The 12,362-nt window shown below is 45.1% G+C and overlaps 1 long non-coding RNA gene across 1 annotated transcript in view; it reads right to left on the bottom strand.

Moving 5' to 3' along the window:
* Positions 1-2,202: 2,202 nt before the first annotated feature.
* LOC136020552 (uncharacterized) overlaps positions 2,203-12,362 on the bottom strand; it is a 31,803-nt gene continuing 21,643 nt past the window's right edge. The window contains exon 2 of the long non-coding RNA XR_010615407.1: positions 2,203-4,447. This is a non-coding gene — a long non-coding RNA (uncharacterized LOC136020552). The remainder of the gene's footprint in view (positions 4,448-12,362) is intronic.

Here is a 12,362-nt window from a genome sequence, read left to right as displayed (position 1 = left end):
TTCTTTCCCTCCCCCTACACCCGGAGGGATGGAGAGGAGAATTAAAAAGAATGCAACTCCCACTGGTTGAGATAAGAACAGTGCAATAACTAAGGTATAACACAAATCACTGCTGCTACCACCAATAACAATAAAGGAAATAACAAGCAAAGAGAATACAACACCTCAGCACCAGCTGATCGATAACTCACCCCACCCAACCAAGCACTGACCAATACCTCTTCCAACCGTGCAGTCCCCCCACCCTTCCAGGTAACTCTCCGTTATCTCCTGGCCATGACGTGCTGTGGTATGGATACCTCTTTGGTCAGTTTGGGTCAGGTGTCCTGTCTCTGCTTCCTCCCGGCCTCCCCTCCTCCCTGGCAGAGCATGAGGCTCACAAAGTCCTTGGTCAGACTAAAACATTTGTGTTCTCAGCTCTGTTCCCAGGCCAAAAGTCAAAACACAGCGCTGCACGAGCTACTAAGAAGGAGAAAAATGACTGCTACTGCTGAACCCAGGACAGTGACCCAAAAGCTTTTGTAGCTGTAGGCATGAAACCACATGGCTTCGTATCCTTTCTGCATCTCTTTCACCACTGCAAAGCATATACCAACTCAGGCACAACAGCTTGAATGCCCAAAGCTACTGAATTTCCAGAAGCAAAATAGAGTCACACAGCACAGGAAAGCATTCCCTACCTTCATGCTAAGTCCTGGCTCAATACTGAGACTCTGAAGCATCCCCATGATGTCTTCCCCAACCATTCCTGCCCACAGACTTTTACTTTCCATGCCTCTATATCCTGGTTCTTCCCTAGTCCATCTCAGAGATCCAAGACTCCAGAGCTCTCAGCAGTCCCCTCCTGCAGTCCCACATAATCCTCTCCTTGGCCACTAAAACTACCAGCCTCAGTTCAGCTTCACAGCTGTATCCTCCTCTTAGGAGCAGAATGGTCATGGTCTCCTTTATGTTGGGCCATAAGGACAATTTGTATATGGGGACTTAAATTCTAACATACTTGGCTTGCAGCTAACATCTCCAGCCCTGTGGCTTGCTGGAAACGAGTATCTCTTGGCTCTCCTCTACCATGACATTTACTGAGCACAGCAGGAATGCATGGCAGACCTCTGAGTTCAGCTACGCTTCAGGCTGTGCAGGAGGTGCAAGAAGAGGTTTGACTGCAGATTCCTGCAGAAGATGGGAAGGAAGGGAGGAAAGCAGGGAGACACAAGACTTCCTGCCTAGTTCCTAGGCAGTACTACAAGTCCGACACCTTGGTACCATGGAGCAGAAAAGGAATCCAGCTCTGACCTGATGGATGCTGTGCTAAGGTCTCTCATGCTGCTTATGCAAACAAAAACCCTCTACAAATCTGCAGGAATCCTCCTATCTAAGTCATACTAGTATCTTTGTTCCTCCCCTGACAGTGCAACCCTCTTCAACTAACTATGACCCTCTTTGGGTGTGTTTTCTTTGTAGTGGGTAAATATGAGCCATCAAGCCCCAGGACACACGATGAGCTCAGTAATTAGTGAGCACTGCTTGGCAGGGCAGAGGAGGGGGCTGCTGCAGCCACCTGGCTTCCTGGCAGGCAGTGTTTTCCTACAGCGCTCCCAGGGTCCCAGTGAGAACACGGGCTGGACAGTGTGGCACTGGAGTCAATGGGAACTGAGCTCTCCCAGCAAGCAGATCAGGGCGTGGGGATCACAAAGCACTTTCATTTCCACAAAGTATACAGAAAGAGGTAAAGGGAAACGACTGCAGGAATATGATCATGCCAGTGGGTTGGTAGCATCTCTGAGCAGAAGCCAAACCAAAGCCATAAAGAACAGAAGTGCCTGACCTCTTTTCTCCTGTTGTTTTTAATTTTGTCTGAATTGTTTCCCAGACAGTGGGAATCAGCTTTACTTTTTCCTGTACATGAGCAGCATAAAATTTGGAAGGATGATGCTTGCTACCCAGCTGAGTTCGTGTATCAGGGGGAGAAAGGTCACTGGTTATGTTCACCTTCACATTACAGAAGGTCAACCAAAATCAGTGCTCTGTTGTGCTAGCAGTAAGAAACAAACCGAGCACAGAGTTTACAACCAATACATGAGAGAGTGCATTTACCATTTTATAGACTAGAAACAGAGACATAAAGAGCCTATTTAAAGCATATTTAAGCTCCTGGAAAGACTCTCCTTGACTTCCCTGGGTTTTGTATCATGTTTAGGGAAATTAAGCAAGTTGCCAAAATGCACACAGCGAGTCTGCAGGAAAGCCAGAACCCAAAAACTAGATCTGCTGAGCTCAAGCATCCTCCCTCAAGCCAGCCCGCTGCTGGAGGTGCTGGAATGGCAACAACAATCTGCTCGAGTGTGAAATCCTAGCTGCCAACCTGGCACTGCTTTTATTTCTCTGACCTATTCCATTGCTCAGATCCAGGCTTTTACTTGAGCAGAAAAGAATTACAGAGAAGAGTCATCATCATCATCACTGGACAGGCACAAACACATCCATGGTAATGCATTAGTCACAGAGTAAAGGGAAACTCATTTTCAGGAATCGAGACATACATTTGGGTCATCAGGATATTTAATTATGAACCAAGGATGCAGCTTTATGCAGCTCAGGTACCCAGATTTCTAGGCTGTGAGCTCTATGATGGTTTTGCCTTCCTGAAGGCTGGATCCCAAGGACAGCTGCTTTTCTGCTTGACAGCTACAAGAATATCTGGTCTTAAATGGTCAGCGGCCATTCTGCCTGCTCTGGTGGCCCACATCCTCACCCACATGCAAGTGAATAAGTTGATAGACATTGCCCAGACAACATATTAATTTTGTTACAGCAATTTAGTCCTGCGATTTTTGTCCTCTCATCCACAAGTGACTTTGGCACCATTTTGTTTGCTAAGATTCCCATTCTAGCTGAGGGACTTCCCTAAACAGAAAGAGGTACTGCTGAGGACAATGGATTATTTGGCGTCATTTCATATATTGACAAAATGCAGGAGTCTCAGCAGGGAAATGCAGTAGCAATTTAAGAGCAGTGGCCAGGAGTGAAGACAACTATACCCAGTGAAAACTGCAAAGAAAACTGTATATACATATGCACATAAAGATGTTTTATTTTGGCAAAGGTATTATCGTAGGTTGTTAGAAAAGCATCTCTAATGGTTTTCTGACTGAATATCCTTTAGTTTTGCACCAGATAAAAACATCTTCTGGAGAGAAGGTGATGTGGGGAATCTAACTGAAGCAGCAAATTTGAAACTAGTATATTCTCAGGGGTTTTATTTAAAGATCTTGCCACAGTAATAGGCTCTGAAGATCTATTTTTATGCCTTTGCTTTCATTTGCAAGAGAACACATTATTCCAACTGCCCTATGGCTACCAAAGATGATCACGAAAAAGAAAACAAATGTGCATTTCCTTCTCCTTTTAGCCCAGGAATTTGCATGCTATAATAATGGATGTAAATTTAAACAGATTTTAACAAAGCTGAAAGCCCAGACATCTGCTGAATGTGGTGGTATCTCCCACACACCAATTTGCCTTGTATGGAGGATGCAAGAGATCAACAGGAGCACTTGAGAAAGGGCATGTGTTTGCCGAGAGTGTGTTGAGATTTGAAACAAGCATATGCTTCAGAATCCCAGCCCTGCTTCTTCTTTACAGGTCTTTCATCTTGATTTTATGAAGATCTGGGCCACACTGAAGATTTCAGCCACTGTTCAAGCCAAGGTCCAGGTATGTCAATGTTTTAATTTCAATGTGGCTGCCAGCAGAGTCATATTAAGACAGCTTTACAATCATTCATTTGTATGCTGTACATCACGTATGTGTTCAATGCTCTATTACAAATTTTACCTTAGCATTGCATATTTTTGGCTCCGTGCCCAACAGGAATTTATGAGGGTTGGTGGAATTGCCCTTTATGGGAGAGAACATCTGGAATGTCTGAAGATCTGTCTTGGAGCAGATGATAAGTAAGTCGAGAGCGTATGGGTCAGGCCTAAAGGGCAGACCAGTGAGGGTGGCACTTGTGGGTGTTTGCTACAGACCACCTCATCAGGAGGTTGAAGATGAGGCCATGTACAGACAGCTGGAAGAAGCCAATTACAGAATCTGGTTCTCATGGGGTTTTCAAAACCCTGACATCTGTTGGAGGAACATCACAGCCAGGAGCAAACAACCCAGGTGGTTCCTGGGGAGCACTGATGATAACTTTCTGATGACAACTTTCAGGCGATGGAGGAGCCAATGAGGGAAGGTGTGCTGCTGGACATGACACTAACAAACTAGGAATGACAAGTTGGTGATGTAAAAGTAGGCAGCAGCCTAGGCTACAGTGACCATGGGATCATGGAGTTCAGCATCACATGAGGAGGAAGCAGAGCAACAAGATCACAACCCTGGACTTCAGGAAAGCTGACTTTGTCCTCTTCAGGGACCTTCTTGGGAGAATTCATGGGAATGAGCCCTAGAGGGAAGAGAGGTCCAAAAGAGCTGGTTAATATTCAAGGATCACTTCCTCTAAGCCAGAGAAAGGTGCATTCCCCATGGGCAACAAATCAAACAAAGGAAGAAGGAGACCTGTATGGATGAACAAGAAACACCTGTCAAAACTCAAACACAAGCAGGAGATATACAGGAGGTGGAAGCAGAACAGGCAGCTTGAATGAATATGGGGATGTTGCCAGAGTATACAGAAACACAACAAGGAAAGCCAAAATTATATCTGACTAAGCATGTGAAGGACAAGAAGGGCTTCTTCAAATACACCAAATAATAAAAGGAAAATTAGAGAAAATGTGAGTCCTCATACTGTGATTCTGTAGGTAATGAACAGCAATTGTCACTAAGCAGTACAATGCTCCTACACAAAAGAGCATCTTAACCTCACCAGGACACATCTGCTGTCCACCATGCCCTACAGCCATACAGAACAGCTAGGACTGGCTTGAGAACCACAGAGCAGTAATGGGAATGATTTATTTTCTTCTCCTAGAGAAAGAGAAGAACGTGAATTTCCTTTGGAAAGGGAATGAGCAGAGGTTAATCAGAGTCCTGAGAGAGGTAGGAAATAGAGAGCAGGTACTTGTCTGGAACAAGTTAAAAAAAGAAATGAGTGAAATGCTAAGTGTCAGACTCAGGAGGAGACTGTCCTCTCCCAGATAACAACAGCTCTGTGGGAGTCTCAAACTCAGGATGCTCAAGGCTTTGGGCTTAGAAGAACAGACTCAATTTTTTAAGAGGTCTGAATATTCAGTACTAAAGAGATTACTTTTTATACTAATGTTAAAACTTGTTTACAAGATGCAAACTGCCCTCAACTATTAAAATGGAGGTTGAGGACTTCATGCAGTGGGTTTAGACTCACACTTTCAGTGAGACAGCCTCAGACATTCCTTTTTCTCATAAGGATAAGATGAAACTGAAGCAGCTCCAGGAGTTACCAGATCGGGCTAAACGCGTTTCTGGCAAAGCTAAGCAATAGCTAGACGAGGTGGTAAGGCATGAAACTGCCGAGCAGAATCAGGGCTGCAGCACCACAGTTACGTGGTTGGTTGGTGTCAGCGCATGACCTCTTTAAAATTTTCAGAGCAGAGTAACATTTGCCTTATCCTTTCCTAATACTCCCTTGGGAAGCTGGCCGCCAGTATCTCTGGGAGCACAGCCGGACTATACAGAGTGATCTGTCTAAACCTGCCTCCACGCATACACACTGTGATTCCATAATGTTAATGCACCTTAATTATCTCGACTCCTAGACCTTGAGAAATAGGTTGTTTCTTTCACATGGCTGAGTAGTCTACTTCACAGCTGAGCAAGAGAAGCACTGTAAAAAGGTGGAATTCCCAAGTCTACCTCATGTTTCTCTATGGCCTCGCTTATGTCTTGAACAGGAACTCTGCAGGTAGAGAATACTGTGTTCCTCCAAAAGCATGCCCAGCCAATTTCTCATCCTCACTCACTATATTCAACATGACTGAGCATGGTAGAATAATGATGCTTAATTCCTTCTGGCTTTCCCATTTTCTCCTTGAGCAAACAAAATTGCATGCGTTTTAACAGGACAGAGGAAAGCCAAACCACGAGTGCAGGTCTTGCTATAGGTCAGAGAAAGGTACGTTAGAAGGTGGAGACAAAAGTTATTCTGCACAACCACTGCATATGCAGAGGTGTGCCCGTAAGGAGGGCATAATACATCCCTTCCAAGCTGAACCACCCTTGTGCCCTTTAAAATCCACCTTGATAGAACACGGTTTGACAGGAAGCTTCATGACTCACTGAATCCTTCTGCAAGAGGCTGGAACTCTTCCTCTTGACTTTCAAGCCGTCTACTTTCAAAGTAGCAAACTTTCAAAGGGCTGATGAAGCACAACTTAAATGATTCATACCTTCCAGTTCTGCTGGGTGGATCAAGGCTTCAAAATGAACCTGCTGCCGGTCCTCTTCCACTCCTCTCCTGCTATATCACAGCTGGATAATCAACAGAAACTAGAGCTGGATGCAGAAATGTGGTTGTGATGGTGAAAGAAATCAATCTACATGAAATCTGGGAAGGAAAGTGTATTCCCAGAGGTTAGAGCAAGGAGCTTTCTCAGGGAAAAGGGAAAACAGGGACTGACTTAAGACTTAAGGTGCATAAATTACAAGCAGAGCAGTAAGGAGCCAGTGCAGAATCACTCTGGGCAGCTCTGGGGACTGAGACCACCTTCACTTCTGGAGCAGGACAGCAGTATCAGACACTCTTAGGGCATGAACATTGAGCCCCACTCAAATCTCTTGTCATACTTCTGCATCCACTAGCTTCCATGTGCCACGCACAGGCCAGGAGGCCAAGCTCTCCAGCACAGCCATCTACCTGCTGACAGGGGGTTGAGTGGGAAATACAGGGTTAAATGCTTCCCCATGCACACAGCCCCGAGCTCTGGCTTTCCTCCAGGCTTTGTCAGAAATCACTCGGTGCTCTTTCCCTTTGTTCCTCTCATCCTTTTGCTGAGACTGTTCCAGGCTGAGGACATGTGTTTTCTCTTGCGCAGATACACCTGGCAGCTTCACGTGGAGGAGAGGGAGATCTTCAATTGGCAGCCCTTGTTTCCTTGCTCTCTCTGAGTGCTCTCATGTAGCTCAGCTTCATGGAGGGAGAACAGTATTGCAGATTCTCTTATTCAGGTTCTGAAATAGGGGAAACCAAAGACTTTCCAGTATGTAGAACAAAGATAGATTATATAGGAGAGAGCTGAGGCAGGAGGTCAAGATCTTGAAGAGTCAGAAAAGAATTAGACAAGACAGCAAAAATCAGTTGACTCTCCCAAGGAGGCTACTGTGTCTTTGGACATACAGATGTCTCATTTAAGACAACTGTAGCGGTCATCCTGGCTCAAAACCGGTCAAGAATCCAGAGAACAGCAATAGACCTAGAAAAAACAAAGGTAAAATAAAAAGAACAGGATCATGGTTCAAAGAGAGACAGAAATGATTTTATTGTAAATATTTTTATTTAAAGCTGGGTGGGTGCCAGCATATTCGTAAAATTAAGCAGTTCTGCTGTTTATTATCCATGAAAGAAAACAGTCCAGGAAGTCAAAGGTGGGAATGCTAGAGGAACCCACAGTCTCTGTCTCCATATCTCATCCCAAGTGAGTTCAAACACAATCAACACTGACCAAGACAGGAGAAACCTTAAGATCTGAAAGCAGTCTTGGCCTTCACATTAATAGAGAATACTCAGAGGTATCAATTACAACAATAGTATTGTGCAAGGGGTATTCAACTTTGTTCGTCAGGTCTGAAACTAATTGTTAATCATTAAAGACATGAAAGATGCAATGCACGGGCGAGTTCTTCCATACCTGCTTCCATTAAGTTCTCATACTTTGAAGCAGCTACTTTGGGTTTTAAGTCACAATAGGAATCTAAGCAAAGTCTGATCCAGCATTCTTAGCCTAGGACGGAGCCTTTAGATACAACTGTTAAGCAAGTTATTCCTGACCAGCCCTCTGTGGGAAAGTCAGCCCTTCAGATTTGCTTAGTTACATCGTACTCCGTGCGCTTCCATTAATAAATGGTTCATTTCAGTATTGCCATCTAGTTTGCTTTTCAAAACCGGGAAGTCTGAAACGGTATGTACAAAGGGCTTTCTGCTCTGCTTGCCTTTTTCTTTTAAGCAGTTATCATTCTGTGGAGGCTGCAAGTCATTTAGAAGAAGGCTGGCCTGAAAGCCCAGGACAGATGTCAGGCATGGCAGAGGAGAGGTGACTGATCTGCTCTGCAGAGCCTCCACGAGCACTGTTTATTTGCTGTGCACACCAGAGCTAGTTCTGTACTCCATCACCATGGCAGCTTATTGACATCCAGGCATCTTCACAGACACACTCATTGCATCTTCCCATGACTGCAAATGAGAGGAACAGGGATGCCAGAAGACATCCTAAGGAGGCAACAGTGCACAAAGGAGCCAGTCTAAAGTGGGAATACATCCAAAGGGGTAGGGAAAGTTATCTCAGCACCTACAGCAGACCACAACAACCAACCTCAACTGCAGAAAGAAAACAAGTCCTGGACATGCTACAAGTTCCCTAAATGCAAAGAAACCAGTTTTATTCTTCTGTTCCAATATCAGTCACATCAGTCTTAACTTCTCCAGAGGAGATCAGAGCAAGGGCTAGTCATAATCTGACATCTGTCCCATCAAATATGTGGGCACATCACCCATAGAGAACAAAAGAGAGATTGTGGCCAGGGAAGGATTCAAGCACAGCATTTCCTGACCTTTCCTCTGCGCATCTGCTATCAAGAGATGAAGCAGGAAGTGCTGAGCAACGCCATGAAAAAAGAATCAAGGAAGATCTGTCAGCAGGTTTGCTTCTTTTGAACAGAGACAGCCACAAAAGTTTCCATTCCTAAAAACACCAGAGCTAGAATATAGAGAAACATATTTCCCTGGTGACACAACAGAAGCCATTTCAGTTGCAGAACTTGACAGGAAAAAGCCAAACAAATCCAGTTGCCCAAATTTTCAAGGCAAGACTCCCCATTTTCTACCAGACCCCAGCTTTATCCTGTCAGTGCCCAAAGCCCAGGATTATGAACACTAAAGCCATGATAACACCTCAAAATGCTGCCACTTTCTCCCCAGTCTGACACATCTCCTGTGCTGCAGGATGTAGCACAAACAGTTCAGAGCTCCTTCAAAAGCTCTCACCGGATCACTGAGCCCCCTGCTTGGCCTGCTGAGTTGCGAGAGAGTACCATAGCTGCAAAGAGGCTTAACCATATATCCCAAGAGAAGCTAAAGAGCAGCCAGCCCCAAGGCTGGAAGCCAACACCATACCTGCTTCGAGCTGCTCCCCGCAAATACTTTGGCCTCTGAGATGAGCAAGCCACAGTTTCTAGACAGGTTTTGAAACAGCATTTTCATAGAATCACAGAATAGTTTGCGTTAGAAAATAACTTAAGTTCCAACCCCCCTGCCATGGGCAGGGACACCTCACACTAGACCATCTCACACAAAGCTCTATCCAGCCTGGCCTTAAACACTGCCAGAGATGGAGCATTCACCACTTCTTTGGGCACCCTGTGCCAGTGCCTCACCATCCTCAGAGTAAAGAACTTTTTCCTTATATCTAACCTGAATTTCCCCTGTTCAGGTTTAAACCCATCACCCCTTGTCTTATCACTACAGTCCCTGATGAAGAGTCCCTCTCCAGCATCCTTGTTTACCACCTTCATTTTCACCTGCTCTTAACCATAGCTGATTTCAGTGAGTCATTTATCTGAGAGCAGGCACTATTTCCTTGTCAAAGAGGCAAATTGGTTTGGGTTTGCTATTCATTGAATTTCCAGACAAAAAGCCCTTAGGGTAATGGAAGAACACAGGCAAGGCAAAGGGAAGCAGCCTTCCAGGCCTCGCCAGTATCACACAGCTCACTGTGCCCATGTCATTTTGGCCTACTACCCTCCTGCCACCTTGGCATGAGTTTTGCATGGCCACTGACAGCATGTTGCACCTACACTGGTACTGCACTTACTGAGGAAAGATTAAGAAAGCAGCAGGGACTGTCTGCACATCAGCAGGAAAACAATGCATCAGTTACAGTGTCTGAAACCAAATTCACTGTGGTTTAGCTCAAATTTGTTGTTTCCCAAGTACATCTCTTCATCTGAAGGAAAACAGCAGACCTCTAAATATTGTGCACTGGATCTTGGGAGGTGGATCCAACATAGCCCTGTACGTAAATCATTCCTGGTTTGACTGACGTTTGCACTGCGTGCAAAACAAGGAGCACGGAGGACTCCGCTTGCTGTCTGGAGTTGTCTTGGCTCTCTCACTGTGTACCACGTACACCATCTGCGGCTCTGCACACACTGCAAGTCACACCAGCTGGCCAGCACTGCTTCCTGCTTGAGAAAGTCCAAACCTCAGCATCTGCTGTGCTGGTCCATGGAGGAGACCAACCTCAGGACCCCCCAGATGCTCACAGGGTCTGGCACAGAGATAAGCTCCCCATGCTGCAGCTGTACCACAGTCAGCTCTGAACAGAGTCCGGCTGGGCACAGCTTGAGCACCACTAGCACCAACACACGCTTCTCTGTTATTTGTACTATTTAAGCAACTGCAAAGTAGACCTCCACTGGCAGCAGCACCCTTTGATGACGCTTAACAGATTTGCCTGCTTCCCACTTGAATGTCACCAGTAATTATTCTGACTGTTCTTTTATTTATACCTTAATAAGCTTGCTCTTCCTTTTAAGGATAGCACTGCAGTGGTATCTTTTGTCTCAATACCCCCATATACCACCATGCACCACCTCGCTGGGTTCCAGTCCGCAGTAATACAGTCTTCCCACCAGCCACTTGCTATTTCCTCCCTCAAACACATCTTTTCTCCAAGTCCTTCCCATCCCCATTGAAATTCTCCCACCACTGCTTCCCTTGGCTCCTTCCTCCTCCTATGCAGCTGTACCAGAGCCAGAAGTTGGAGGGTTTCCCACTGCCCCCTGCGCATCAGGAATCCCAGGGGACATACATAGGCGGCCCCTGTGTTTTAAGGGAGTTGCTTCTGCTGATCTTTCACACCCCTGAATTCAGTTTTGCAGATTAGTGTAGTTAATGAGGAACATTTGGTGCTGTCTTTCTGAATCTTTGCGGAATAAAGAAGAAAGGCTCAAATCTCACCATGGATTTCTGATTCAATTCTGAAACCAGAGCAGTAGCGTGGATATAAAACTCAAGCAATACTGAGGATTAGCTCACCATCTTACTCTGCTATTTATTCCTCTTTGAAATGACTCAGCTCTGAAGTTTGACATCTTTGTCGTTGGCAAACACAAGCACTGCATCCCACTGATGCCTCTTGTCTCGCTATCATTTCTGTATTAGTCCACATGACAATTAGAGGAACACAAACATTTTCAGGCTCAGTCATGGCAGGAGATGTGAAGGGAGAAAATCTCCCCAAACCTTTCTGAGGCAGAGTCTGCTCCTTGCACAGCACAAGTCTTTACAAGATCCCTTCTCTTTTACACTTAAAGTTTCCAAGGTCAGTGACCTGTTGAAAATAAGGTCAGCTGCCTTATTTTGTGTATGCCAATTGGATGTACGTATGTACATCAATTCCCTTCCACTCGCCTCCAGAGATTTCCCACCCTTATCCCACAGAAAACGCTTAAGGCAAGCTTTCACATAGCCTTGAATATTGAATACATTGAATACAACCCAATGCTTTCAGCACTGCTCACTTTGTTCCTCGCTGTGTGGCATAGACAGCAGGCAGAAGGGTGAGCTGAGCACTTTGATGCTCGCAGACCAAAAGCATCATCTGAGCACAGCAGTCTACATTGCCACATGGACTAGTTGAGACTATAAGAGTGCCCAGCCAAGGGAAAGGATCCTGCATAATGGTCGCCTGTGCTCAGTGTCCAAAATCATTAAAAAGTTAGGACCAAAAAAAAAAAAAAGAAGTAACATAGAATTTGGACTAATCTCAAACCAAAACACAACCAAGATGACTAGAAAGTCATTTGGAGGGAACAGGAAATGAAGAGAAAAATATGGATTTCATACTTAATCATGGTCCCAAGGGATGGGACATTAAAAGAGATAAAAACAATTCTGCAAAGAGATAACAGAGACAGTCTTGCAAAGGTTGTGTTTCACATATATCCTTTGGAATACATCATGTAGACCCAGGTATATTTTGGTCTCCAGTACTCCTGCAGCATGACTGCAGTAATCTGCATTACTGGGCAATGTTTGACGCCTATAGTGTGAATTAGTTGTTTTCCCTTTCACCAAAGTCACTCTATAAATATAATTCAACTATTCTTGCTCCAGCATGAAGCGGAAGACCAGATGCTAATCTGCTTGTTTCAGGAGCAGAGAAAGC

This window comes from Lathamus discolor, chromosome 11 (assembly GCF_037157495.1).
Source record: "Lathamus discolor isolate bLatDis1 chromosome 11, bLatDis1.hap1, whole genome shotgun sequence".
In the NCBI taxonomy this organism is placed as follows: Eukaryota; Metazoa; Chordata; class Aves; order Psittaciformes; family Psittacidae; genus Lathamus; species Lathamus discolor.
The sequence above is the reverse complement of the archived record's forward strand: the minus strand, read 5'-3'. Positions and strand labels throughout refer to the sequence as shown.